The sequence below is a fragment of the Vollenhovia emeryi genome, unplaced genomic scaffold (assembly GCF_000949405.1).
Source record: "Vollenhovia emeryi isolate VEMERY1.0 unplaced genomic scaffold, V.emery_V1.0 DF939314.1, whole genome shotgun sequence".
Lineage (NCBI taxonomy): Eukaryota > Metazoa > Arthropoda > Insecta > Hymenoptera > Formicidae > Vollenhovia > Vollenhovia emeryi.
The window spans coordinates 99,333-111,800 of NW_011967052.1; the positions used below are offsets into that span (position 1 = coordinate 99,333).

Sequence of the window (12,468 nt, forward strand, 5' to 3'; positions counted from 1 at the left end):
TGCGCATGTCTCGCCACGCGCTCGAATTGGGCGGTAGGCCGGCCTAAGACAACGATTTTTAATAATTAATTACTTGTTAACTATTACGAAAATTGCAAAATGGTACAGGACTTTTCCGTTCATCTCGATCCGTTCTACCTTCTCAAAAATTTTGTCGGATATGGAAAGACTCATCCTGTATACGTAATTTAATCGCAAAAGTTAATCGGAAAAATTAACCATCGGAAACACTGCTTAATCGGTTTATTCGATAGTTTTTCGCGGTGCAGTAATGCCGCAAATCTGTACGCCACAATACTCTCAAGGCCTTTGTCCACGATGCTAGAACCTGGACCAAGTTCTAGCACGGTGGACACAGGCCTCCAGCGGTTTACCCCTCGGAAAAATATTTATAATATATAATATTATTTCGACTGTACACCCGCCGCGTATATTTTCTCGAATCGAAATCATTTGTCTCTATTATACTTTACGACGTTTATGGATTGGGAAAATAATTTGTTGCCGCTCGTCTGGCGCCGAGTGAGCACGTAAAAGCCTAATGAGTCGCCTCTCGCTACTTTCAGTTTGCTAATTGAGTTATCAACTTCGACGCGATCTATCATTTTCTCAGCGGGAACATTAAGTGTTTACTTATAGGAATTTTGAAGCCCGTTGTGTCAACTCGCCGCGAATTCGAGAGCACGAGCGCGCGCCCGGCGCGCGCCAGACCCTTTCCCCGTCCGAAATGGAAATGTACTCCGGAATTGGTAAAATAAATAAATAACGCCGACTTCCCACATCGGCGCTGTTTATATTTGCTTATTTCGTAGCGATGATTGAAAGAGTAAATATTGCCGGAATATTCCAAGGAGAATATTCCCCGGGATCCCCTCTGCTCTCGAGGCGGCGGTCGATACTAATTTCGAGCCGCCCGGCGATAGTTAATTTCAAGGATAATCTACTTGGTGTTAATTTATTAGAACGCGGCTAAAAGTCGATATTTTACGCGAGCATGCGCGCGCGAACTTCCCTCCCCTCGCCCAGAAGAAAACTTCAAACTTTGTTCCTTGGTTTTTATTTTTTTTAAATCTTCATCTCGAAATTGCTATTTTACAAGAGTCTCGCGATACAACTTAAATATTAAGTATTTTAATTATCATATCGCCGTGGAGAGAGACGTAATACTGGTAAGAGCCCCTCGTGCCGTTCGCTCCGCGACTTGCGCCTGAATATCGATTCGCCAGTATTGTAACGTGAACTTTAAAACTTGCCAATTCCCTACGTCTATCCGCCGTGCGGCGCGAAACCGCCGTAAAGTCGGTAAACGCGTCGATCCGGTTTTTTTTCCTCCCTCCCCTAGCCGGACACGAACGCGCGAGAACTTTCCGTATTTTTGTGTGGTTTTTTTTTTATGCGTTTGAGAGAAGCGAAATTGCATATGAAGGTGGCTGGAAAATTTGCAACCGTTCCCCAGTTCCGCCTCGCGTTACTCCGATACATTCTTCCTTCTTCTTTTTTTTTTCTCTCCTCCTCGCCTTTCTTCCTCGCTGCTAGCGGTATCCGCGTTTTTACCCGGCGCGTTAATGAAGCTGCAACCGGACGTGGTAATGCACGAAGTAAACTCGCGTAAAGAGATTTACCGCCTCGCGAGTATCTCTTAATAAAGTTCCATTGCGATTTCGTTCGCATGGTTAACTTTTACTAAGGATGTTACATAAAGATCATAAGTCGCTTGTTTGGCTTTTTATTAAAACCGTTTGCCACGAGATAAGCTGTGTTATACCTTGTGCTATGTTTTCGTTTAAGCTAGTCCGCGAGTTAATATAAGCGATCGAAATCTCTCGTAATCGCAGATAAACGTGTAATAAAGTCGAACGTAGGAAACAAATTTAACCCAGTCGTCCTTGTTAGATTAACATCGAACGTGTGTTGTGTGCAATTCATGTCATAATTATTTGATAACTCGACATTAAAGTAATGACCTGTTTTACGACCGTCCTTATGACTTTTCGTAATTACTTAATTATAAGTAATTATCTTAAATGTGAATGTATTTAAAAAGTCCAAAATAATTTGCTACTTAAAAAAACAACAGTGTATACTTCAGAAAATTTTGATAATTTTGTTATCTATTTGCCTTAAAGATATTATAAAATGTTCTTGTTTTGTAACTTTTTATTTTATGATCCTGTTTCGTCTAATCTCGTGAAACGGGTCGTATCAGTCTAATATATTAAAGCAGATGATTAATATTGAATAATTTCGCGTTTAAACGTATCGCGAAACAAATGTGCAAAGCTGCAACTGAAACATTTAATTGCGTACACGAGCGATAAGTTAATCATTGGAAATTTATAATATTATTTTTGCCTAACATTAAGTACTTAATATTTCTTGCCCAATCGAGTTATGTCAAGTTATTACGTTATTAATTGCGTAATTGAGATCAATTTATCAGGGAGGAAGGAGATAAAGCCCAATTCGCTTCGACGTAGCTCGTTTTAGTCGATAAAATGAGTACAGCCCGCACTGTTGCACGATGACATCGTGCGTCCCTTTATACGACGGATTAATCAATAACGGTTATTAAACTTATGCCGTCGGCCGGGGCATAGATGGGTGTCGATGTAACTGTTAGAATCATTGATAATTTGAATTTTAAGCGATTTTCGACCGTGCCTAAACTGACACGGAAAATGTACGCGAGGAGCAGCATGAATATATATCGTGTATTCAAGAAACGAGATTGCTGTTCGAAAACTTTGCCTTTCGAAGCTCTACAATGGGAATGTATGTCGTCTGTTGCAGATTCACGCAAATGAAGGACGTTAGATGAGGAAGTTTGCGAGACTGCCTGAACTGCAGGTAAGTCTATAACGCAAAGTCGTATGAATAATCTGCCGAGCGTACAGTGTGCATTATTTAATTGCTTCGTGAGATTTTATCTGCGTGTACGTTGATTCGCATACACGAAAGCGTAATAAACGCAAAGTGGAATTTTTACTTTTCTTTTAACATTTAGCTCGCGAGGTAGCGAATAATACAGTCATATACGCAGAGAAAACCATTTCTTTGGATTTCATAAATTTTGTTGTATCCAAACAAATTTGATATTCGGGATGATCCAAACCAATCATTTGTTTGAATTTGAAATAATATACAGGGTATCTCATTTCAAATGATCCACGCAAATATCGTTTCAAACAAAAGTTGTTTGGTTCGAAGGGGGACGTAAGGTGATGCCATTGACTTGACTAGTCTTGGTGGCTTGGATAGTCATTTGAAGGTAACGTGAAGGTCACCTTCAATTTTTTAACTGGAACTCCCTATTGTTTATTGTACTATCTTATTCTACAAATTAATATGAACAACTTTTGTCTGAAACATTTTTCGATTTGCCTAATACTTTTTGAGATATTTGCGTGGGTCACTTAAATTGAGACACTATCTTCGTCTGAAATAAAACCTTGGTTTGAAACAAAAGGTATATTCTCTGTGATCTAAATGATATTATTGTTTTATTCAAGCAACATTGTCGTTTGATAGAAAATATGTGAACAAAATGTACATGCGTACGTACATCTTTTTCACTCTACATTATAATTTTTTCTTCATTAGAAGAAGAGAGATAAACACTGAATTAGTACACGATAATAAACTTTCAAGACCCCTATCTAAAACTAAACAACATATGAGAACACGCCAATGTGGGTCACAAGGCAGGATGTAGGTAGCACAACTTGTAATTTTTCTGAAAATCGTAAATCTATATACCGTTTCTTTCCACATTGGTTCTAATTCTAGAACCTCTGTGTGTTGTACGACAGTATTGTACACTTTTTTTTAAGTTACCTTGTCAATTTTGTTTGTGCAATTTGACATTTAGAGAGTGTTTAATGGTACACGTTGCAACTTTTCATCTTACGAAACCACGATGACAATTGTTCGTCGTCTCATTAATGTTTCGATGCGCGTCCGATATTCACTTAATCGGGTAGAAAATTTCTACTTGACCGCGCTGTTTTTGCCCGAAGCGAAACTAATTGACGTCTCATTAAAAGAGTATTCAATTACGTTTAATACTGGCTCGACATTGTCTAGCTATCGGCCTAATCAACTGTTATGGCAACCTATCTTCTGCCTCATTCGGATCGAGAGTTGCCGACTATTCAGCTGCACGTTTAATCTAATCAACCACCCATCTACCTGCTCGTGATTATCTCAGGAGGTCACGGCGTCACGCAATGTACCACCCGATGCTAACTTTATTTAGGTTTAACCATCGTGTAGCATCTAGAAGCGGCTTATCACGGTCGTACAGACGTTTCCAAATTATTGTTTTTCTTTCATATATCTCTTGTCTGACATATCGGCGAATGGGGAATCTGCTTGAAATCAAGTTGCTTGTTTCCGACGGGAAAAACTTGGGACATTTAATTTGACGACTATTCAATGCCCAATGCTGCTCGCAGCGCAATCATTGACCGCTGCGTTGGCACAATCAATGTTTTTATCCGCACGGCGATTAAGCGGTCGAGCGGTGATAATTGCGGAAGCTGATTTTAACCAGCGCGAGAAGTTCCCCAATTTTCCTCGCTTTCTAATTCGCGAGGTGTCAACGTTGCATACACGAGCGTTTCAATCGGGCTCGCTAATCGACGACCTTGGCTCGCCATCAACTACGCCGTGCTGGACAACGTAGGAGCGCGATCTTCTCACGGCATAGTTATGCTTTGTCGTAACACGCATCTCTGCCGATTAAACCTGTCAAAGGGATTATAATTATTCAAGGTCGTCGAAATCTCTCGATATTGATCGCAGCGTTTCGACGACCCGTCCAATCTGTCGTCACCTGCGACGCGAGAACTTTCAACTCTTTTTCCCGTCCTTTCAGCTCGGTGGTCGTCCTTTTCTTCAAAACCATTTTGTCCAAGTAACTTTGTATCGTGTAACAAGTGTCGGGGGAAAGGGGCAGTAATTATCGCTAAAAAAAAATCTTGTTACACGTGTATCGCCAAGCACCGTGTTATTACGTACCATTAGTCGTACGGTAAATGGGATTTTCGACGGCGTTGCTCGCCGAGATGTGTCGAGACGTCTGCCGAGTATTCGTATTAATCGTGGGGCATTTGTAACGCATCCGTGCCTCTGATCCACTTTTCCTCAGGTCGGGCCGCTTGGTCCGCTGCGTTCGTGTCGCAGACGGGCTCTCGACAATCTCTACGACTCATCATTAATATTATTCGAGCCACACGAGAGAGGCTCCTATCGGCTTCCGGTCGGGAAGACCGGCTCCGTAAAATTTGCCACTAATTGGATCAACGAGACGTCGATCGCTGCTCGCCGTCTCCACCTCGACGCAGAGCGGCGAGTGTTCGTAGGGCGTTCAAAGGGCGCCTGAATCTCGCGAGTGAACGGCGAGCGACGTTCTCGATTATTCGCGATTACCGTCGACCTATCGTCCTTTCGGAGGGACAACGTCAGCCAACCGGGATCTTCTCCTCCCAAACGAAGCCGGTTATACCTCGTGGGCCGCTTCGCTTCTCGGCGACGACCCGGCGACGTTTAGCGTCCGCCGGACTAAAGCCGCGAGCGGACTGCACGGACCTCTACTCTCGCAACTTTTCCGAAGGCCGGCACCGGAACTCTAGAATTATTCACCGGAGTTGCTTCCACGCGCCGGCGGCGACCGCGCTCGCTCGCTCGCGACCGCGTCTGCCTTACGAATCGCGCCGCGATATCCGCGGGGCGCGTTATCGCGGCTCGCGCCAGCGACGTCGCGACGCGACAGTCGTCGCCGACGCCCTGTCACACACTTTTACGACACGCCGCCCTACACCTGGTGGGATCGATGTCGCGGTGGCTAAAACATCTAGAACACGCCGGGTATTACAGGTATTACGTACACGTAATACCAGCGCTCAGCGTCACCGCCTAAACTTCCCTTTACATAGTCGTGTTACGCGATAATTGAGAAAAGGGAGGGGGATAGTCGCGTCTGTTAATTAAAATTTACTCGTTTTCGCGACATGACGGACGTCGCTTGAGATCGGCGTTCAATCTTTGATTACACTGATCGATTTTAAGCTCTTTTTAAAGCTCCGCTTCGACTGTCAGCTCGATCGATGAGTTCGTTTCGTTTCATTTTAATGTTTCTAATCTGATCAGCTTGACAAATTGAATGAATTACGGTGAAGTACACCAGGACCGTGTAAATATTTCGTAGAGCGTGGACCATGTAATTAATAGCGGACTAATTAACGTTACGTTGGGGAACGTTTCGACGATGTAAAACGGCATAATGTAATGAGTTTCGCTTAAAAGACTAGATTTGCAGAAAGATTAACTATAGAATTGCGCTCGCCTTGAAATGCAATTTAATACATTTCTTTCAAAGCTCACGAGAAGTTTCACGGTGCCGCAGCGAGAAGCTGTCGTCGCGCGGCCATCGCGAGCAAGTTTCGCGAGCAGACTCTCGGAATTGTCCTTTCGGCTTAAGAACCTCCGTTAATTCCCTCGATTTTACGGCAATTAGACCTCGTCGAATCGCCACGGAAGCTCGGCTGCCTCTCAACGGCGCGCACTTTTCGCATCTGTTTGCGTAAGACGTATCGGGAGTTGGACGTTTGCTCATCCGAAAGGCATCTGCCGGTAGATTCCCCAAGTCCGTTAGCCCTTAAAGTTTTCATTGCCCGCGGGACAATGAGGAGGCGAGATGCGGATGAACGGGGGCCGCTGCGGGGTAGCTGCGGGGAACCGCGTGTTCGCGCTGCCTGCAGCCTCGCTAATTGGAGTTGTCATATTGCCGGGTGCTCCAATTAGCAGTTGCCGTCATCGTTGTAAATACGTAACGAAAATTATGCGCGCCTAGTTAACTCGCATAAATTTTGACCCCGTATCACCGCGGGGGCCGCGAGTTTAAACCGGCGAAATCAATGGCGAGAGGTAACTTCGATGCGCGTTTGCCGGAATCGCGGTGGAATTGCGTTTACCTTGAAAATACGCGATTAAATCCGCCAGACTTAGCGGTGTCTCTCCGCTCTCGGCATGAAAAATTTAAAAGTCTCACGATTTCCGTGCGCGCGAGCATGAAATTCATCGCGCGTTTTACGCCGTTTCCAATGTGCAATAATATTCGCGGCGCAGAGATCGTACCGGCTATAATTACTTCGTCGCTTTTTCATTAACGCTTTTAATTAAAGCGATTTAGTCGCGAGAGATGGATCAGATTATCTTGAATTAATTCAGCACGTGCACTTTCTGAGTTGATGCAGGTCTTTGTTACATTCGTACGGTAGATTCGTACTTGTGCGTTTATCGAAACGTTCCTGCGTTCGCGCTCGAATGTCTCGCGGATTAAAATAGATTTGTTAAGTAAGCAGAATCGTAGTTCCCGATTCCGAAGATTATAATGTGGATCATCATCGGTAGACGGGGAGAATTTTCTCTTAAAATTTACCCTGAAAATGACGTAATCGTGGAACAACGTGGCATTTTTAACAGTATGGGAGTTTTTTTCTGAAATTTTACTATGCATTCTAGTGGTAAACCGCTGAGGGAATTGCGGTGTACAGATTTGCGGCATTACTGGGTATTACTACACGGAGAGAATTTTCTTTTAAAACGTATCCTGAAAATCACGTGATCGTGGGACAACGTGGCATTTTGAAGAATTTTATGAGAGTTTTTTGAAATTTTACCACAGATTTTACTAGCAGAATGTATGGTAAAATTTCCAAAAACTCTCATGAAATTCCTGGAAATGCTGTGTTGTCCCACGATTACACCGAAAAAAGTGTATTCCTGAAATGTATATAAATCCTTTGCAAATCCTTTTAGTGGCGAGCGTGGCACAGAGAAATGTGCGCTGCTTAGTAAATAAATGAACGAAAAGACCCGAGTTCAAATCCAGCCACGGACACCGCTGGTTTTTTTCGGGCGCCACTTCTCGGAGGAAAGCGGCAACCACCGAGAGTACCTTACCACACGTACCCCTTTAGGGGTATAGCCCTTCAGGTTGGAAGTTTCCTTCGACAAGGTTTGGCAGTCTACCGAAGATAAAGTGAAACCAAAATGCTCAAAGTATCGGAACGAACTGGACAAAAACAGGCTTTGAGCCTAATACACGAGGAAGAAGAAGAAGAAGAAGAAAATAAAAATCCTCTTAATATATTGTAAGATGTATATAAACTTTAGAACGAAATAGGGCGTAAAATTAAATAAGGTAAACTCTTTACTTCGTCAGGAATTCAATATCTTTAATATTGCTGCGGCACAGTTCAAAATCACGAATAATACAAAGTACTAATCTAAACGAATTGTCGTTGATTACCACTTGATTATCATTTAACTTATTACATCTGTAAAATGTAAAAATTACAGTTTTTTAAATTTATGAAATATAAAATAGAATAGCTCATGAATCGTCTTGACCTTCCTGACAGAATTTCTCGTCAGTTTCTGATTACAGAAAATAAGGAGGGCAAGCATCAACCAGTAATTAAACAAGTAGCTAAATCTATAACTTGTCGAAAAAATCTATTTAGCTATGCTGTATTTATCTGTACTGTAATAAATAGTAAATGTTTATTTGTGGAACTGTTTTTGTTATGATTAATAATCCCAAATATTAAATAATATATGATAGGAAAATATGTATCATTTAATGTATATTCTTTTATATTAAGAATATCTAATAAGAATGTTTGATAAGAATATCTGATAAGGATATCCTGTTTAAAAGATTCCTCTCTTAAATTAAGACAATGCTTTTAGCGCTTATTTTAGAGTAAAATATAAAAGTAAGTGAAATATTCTTAAGATGAGAATATAATTTTTTCAGTGACATAATTTTCAGGCTAAATTTTAAAAGAAATTCTTTCCGTGTAGACATTACTAGGAATTTTTGGGCATTAGTTTGGATATTAGGCCTTGCTTTTTTGCATTATAAAGATAAAATAAGATAAATATTAATAAGCATTGGTATACATGATTTTGGTCAGCGGTTTACCCCTTGGTAAAATTTAAGAAAACTCATAAAATTTTTCGAAAAGCCATGTTATCCCGCGATTCACGATTTTTCGAATAAATTTTAAGAAAAACTTCTCTTCGAGTACGAAAGCTTCTTCCCGAACGCTTGCTGGCTCACCGAACAAAAATCGATCCATGAATTGAGCGAAATTAAAGTTTCAGCATCCGTAAAATGATCAAAATTATTTTTGGTATTCTACCAACCTTTCACAATGTTGGGATGCCTTTATAAGTTTTCGATTTATTTTATATGTATTACTGTGATGTGCGATTCGGTTTTTTTGACCACTTCTAAAAAACTATATACTTTGATATGTCACCCATTTTTTGCTGTCACATTTAATGGGTTAAACTTGATAAAGACCGGTATTACTGGCCGAAACGTCGTGTATGAATTAAAATATATTGTGCCAGTTGTTGTCGATATGATTCTCGAATTTTGAAAATTATTTTTATCGCCTCTTCACGAGAAACGTGATACAAGTCAAAAATAGTAATTTTACGGAAGAATGATTTTAAACTTTCAAACTGCTCGCAGATCGTACACGCAGCTACAATCATACATGGCCCGCCAAATTGTTTTTATCCTTATCCTTTTCTCGTCCTGACAGATCTCTCTTTCTCTCCGCAATGTGTAAGAATCGTATTTTTCTTTCAAACGTCCCTTCTCTTTACTTGCATCGCTATTTTTAAACAAAATATAATCCTCACATTGGTCCGTTTCGAATGAAATTTTTATGACTACACTCATGACACTTTTCTGGATAAAAGTACATACGTTTTCGAGTTGATAAATTATACAAACGCAAAAACTCTTATTTTTGTCTCGCATCACTTTTCCAAGAATCGATATACATGTACTTTCATTTCAGAGCTTGACGTTTTACCGAGACCGTTCTATAAGTCGGTCTATAAGACAAGTAAAATGAAGTCGAGTATTAAGAATTACGATATAAATGGAATCATCGTGCGGTGCGCTGTAAAAGTGGCGTGCTATATATAAATGTTTTCTCGCTCGGCGTCACGACCGATTAAAAATCCGTCCGTCGCTCTTTCCCCTGGGGCGAGAGCGGGGCCCTAAAATGTTATGAATCTCGCGCAAACGAGATCGCGGCTTGGAGACGAACTCGTCGGCGACCTCCGACGTCCGAGTCGAACTGCGTGATTGCGCGTGTATCGACTAAAAGACGCGTCGAAGGCACGTGACACACGCTATACGCCGTATATGGCCTATGCGCTCTATATATAGAGCCGTGGGTGCCTTCACCGACGTGTGTGTGCCTGGGTGGGCTCGCCCCCTTGGCCACGCAAAACCACGTCGGCCTTTTTCCCCCCCGTTTCTCGTATCGAACGCTCTCGGCTCGAACGCCCGCGACTCGCGACCTGGTCGAAGTCGACCGTCCGCGGGGTAATGCATTCTCCCGGGGACGAGAGCCGGCGAGCGGAAAGGACTCGAAAATGGCATCGCGGATCGCAATTGAGGGATAAATATCGACCCGAGATTGCGAAGTGCGACGCGAAGGTCAACTTGAAATGCGACAAACGTCACCGTCAGATTATTGCACAGTGATGGTTGACGGAATGGCTGCAACACTATTTTTTATGAATTCACTCTCTAAAGGCCTGTGTCTCTCTACTGAACTATGTCCACGTTTTAGTTTCGAGAAATGTGTAGCCAATCAACTTGCAGCTTTTATGGAATAGCTGCAAGTTGATTGGTTACACATTTCTCGAAACCAGAACTTGGACCAAGTTCTAGTATCGTGGACACAGGCCTTTAAGCCTTGTCTCCACGGTCCAAGAACTGCGTCCAAGTTTTAGCATCGTGATCACAGGCCTTTAAGCCTTGTGTCCACGATCCAAGAACTGTGTCCATGTTCTAGCGTCGTGGACACAGGTCTTAAAAGTCAATCAGTGGATTATCACTGAAAACAGTGAATATTCACCGATTCGTAGTTATAAGTATAGAATAATTCAGTGCTATACTTAGAACTGTTTTTAGTGACAATGCACCGATTGACTTTTAGAAGCGCATTTAGATTTAAGGTTACGGAGGTTGTTCCAATACATGTTGCCCGAGGAAAATTTTACTGGAGAAATAGAACGAAAACGCTCAAAATGGTTTCGAAATAGCCATCGAGTGAAATATTCCTCGGAGAAGAAGATTTTGAAACGTAACCCTGAAACCGAATGCACGTTCCTAAGCTCATTGATAAAAAGAAAAGTGTTACAACCATTCTGCCCACCGCTGTACGTCACCGCGGACGCGATCGAAGGATTCGTGGATCGGAAAGCACGAGAGCTGCTTTCGCGATCGAGTAAAACCGAATGGAGAAACAGTCTCGTCTCTGTCGCTTCTCAAGATTTAATTGAGGGACAAATTTTTCTCTCGCGACTTTGAATGAATCGTTTGAAGAATTTTTCAGTTCAAATCGAACCTCCGTAATGCTCGGACGTACGTTTATTTTTATCCTTGGACTCTATCTCACGGATGACGATGATTCGCTTGTCTACGAATTTTTCTCTTCTTTTCTTATTTGTATTGTTACTTGAAAAGGACCTGAAGTAAGGTCGAAACGTTGTAACGAATTCAATAAAATTGGCCAGTTGGGTTGACAATAAGCTCACTTTTTAATTTTGAAGAATTTTTATCTATTTTTTTCTACGAAAAAAAAGATGTTGACGTCTTCCTTTCATAGCTTTATCCTTGTATGGAAATAGACGCACGAGGAAAATTGGAGTCATTATAACGAGTTGTTTTTAATTATATATAATGAGAGTTAATGGGAGCTTAATGTTCCTCCTCATACGCAAGATATCATTATCCCTGGAAGGGTTGCCTTATTATTCGATACCACAAATAAATAGCGCCGAAAATATCGTAGGTTTCCTTCCGAAGCGACTTGGTATTCTATACCTACGAGCTTGTCGTTAAACTGATGCAAGTGGCGCTTAATTGACTACAGAATGATGTTGCCGACATATACATATGTTAGAGGAAAGCCCTAAGAGATAGCGAGTTTTCGACATTCAATTTTACAAATCTTCTCACGTAACAATACACGCGCGACCTAACAACGAATTTTCCACTAAACAGATTTCACTCCAAGGGCAATAAATTCATGGTGGAACCAACAGATGGTGCCTATTAATTTAACAGAAGCTGTCTCACATTAGAAGCATCTCTTATAATAGGGCACTCTCCTCTATATGTTACGCAATCATTACCTTAAGGCTCCTATACAATGGGAATCCGTATTCGTTACGTAACCGTAAACGTAAAAGTTCAATTATTTGAACTTTTACGGTTACGTTGAGGAAGGAGTTTGACAAGATGGTATTAGGTTAGATCGAGAGTATTCTGGGTGTTTCGTTTTTCTACAAGTTTGGCAAATAAAATAAAATAATGCTCAACGAATCGGACCGAATTTTCATCGAGTTGGTTGAGAAACATTC

The 12,468-nt window shown here is 41.6% G+C and overlaps 2 protein-coding genes across 9 annotated transcripts in view; one reads left to right on the forward strand and one right to left on the reverse strand.

Moving 5' to 3' along the window:
• The window catches only part of LOC105558759 (probable beta-hexosaminidase fdl), a 67,660-nt gene that overhangs the window by 36,879 nt on the left and 18,313 nt on the right, over positions 1-12,468 (forward strand). For 5 of the 6 annotated variants that reach the window (XM_012006646.1, XM_012006649.1, XM_012006643.1 and 2 more), the window contains exon 2: positions 2,791-2,847. The gene's annotated coding sequence lies outside the window, so the exon portion shown is untranslated. Of the gene's footprint in view, positions 1-1,287; positions 2,565-2,790; positions 2,848-12,468 lie in introns of those variants that run through there. The other variant, XM_012006647.1, reaches the window with a different exon arrangement.
• The window catches only part of LOC105558762, a 31,578-nt gene that overhangs the window by 14,278 nt on the left and 4,832 nt on the right, over positions 1-12,468 (reverse strand). The window contains exon 1 of one of the 3 annotated variants that reach the window (XM_012006658.1): positions 5,020-5,681. The exons of the other annotated variants lie outside the window; for them this stretch is intronic. The gene's annotated coding sequence lies outside the window, so the exon portion shown is untranslated. Of the gene's footprint in view, positions 1-5,019; positions 5,682-12,468 lie in introns of those variants that run through there. 3 annotated transcript variants of the gene reach the window in all.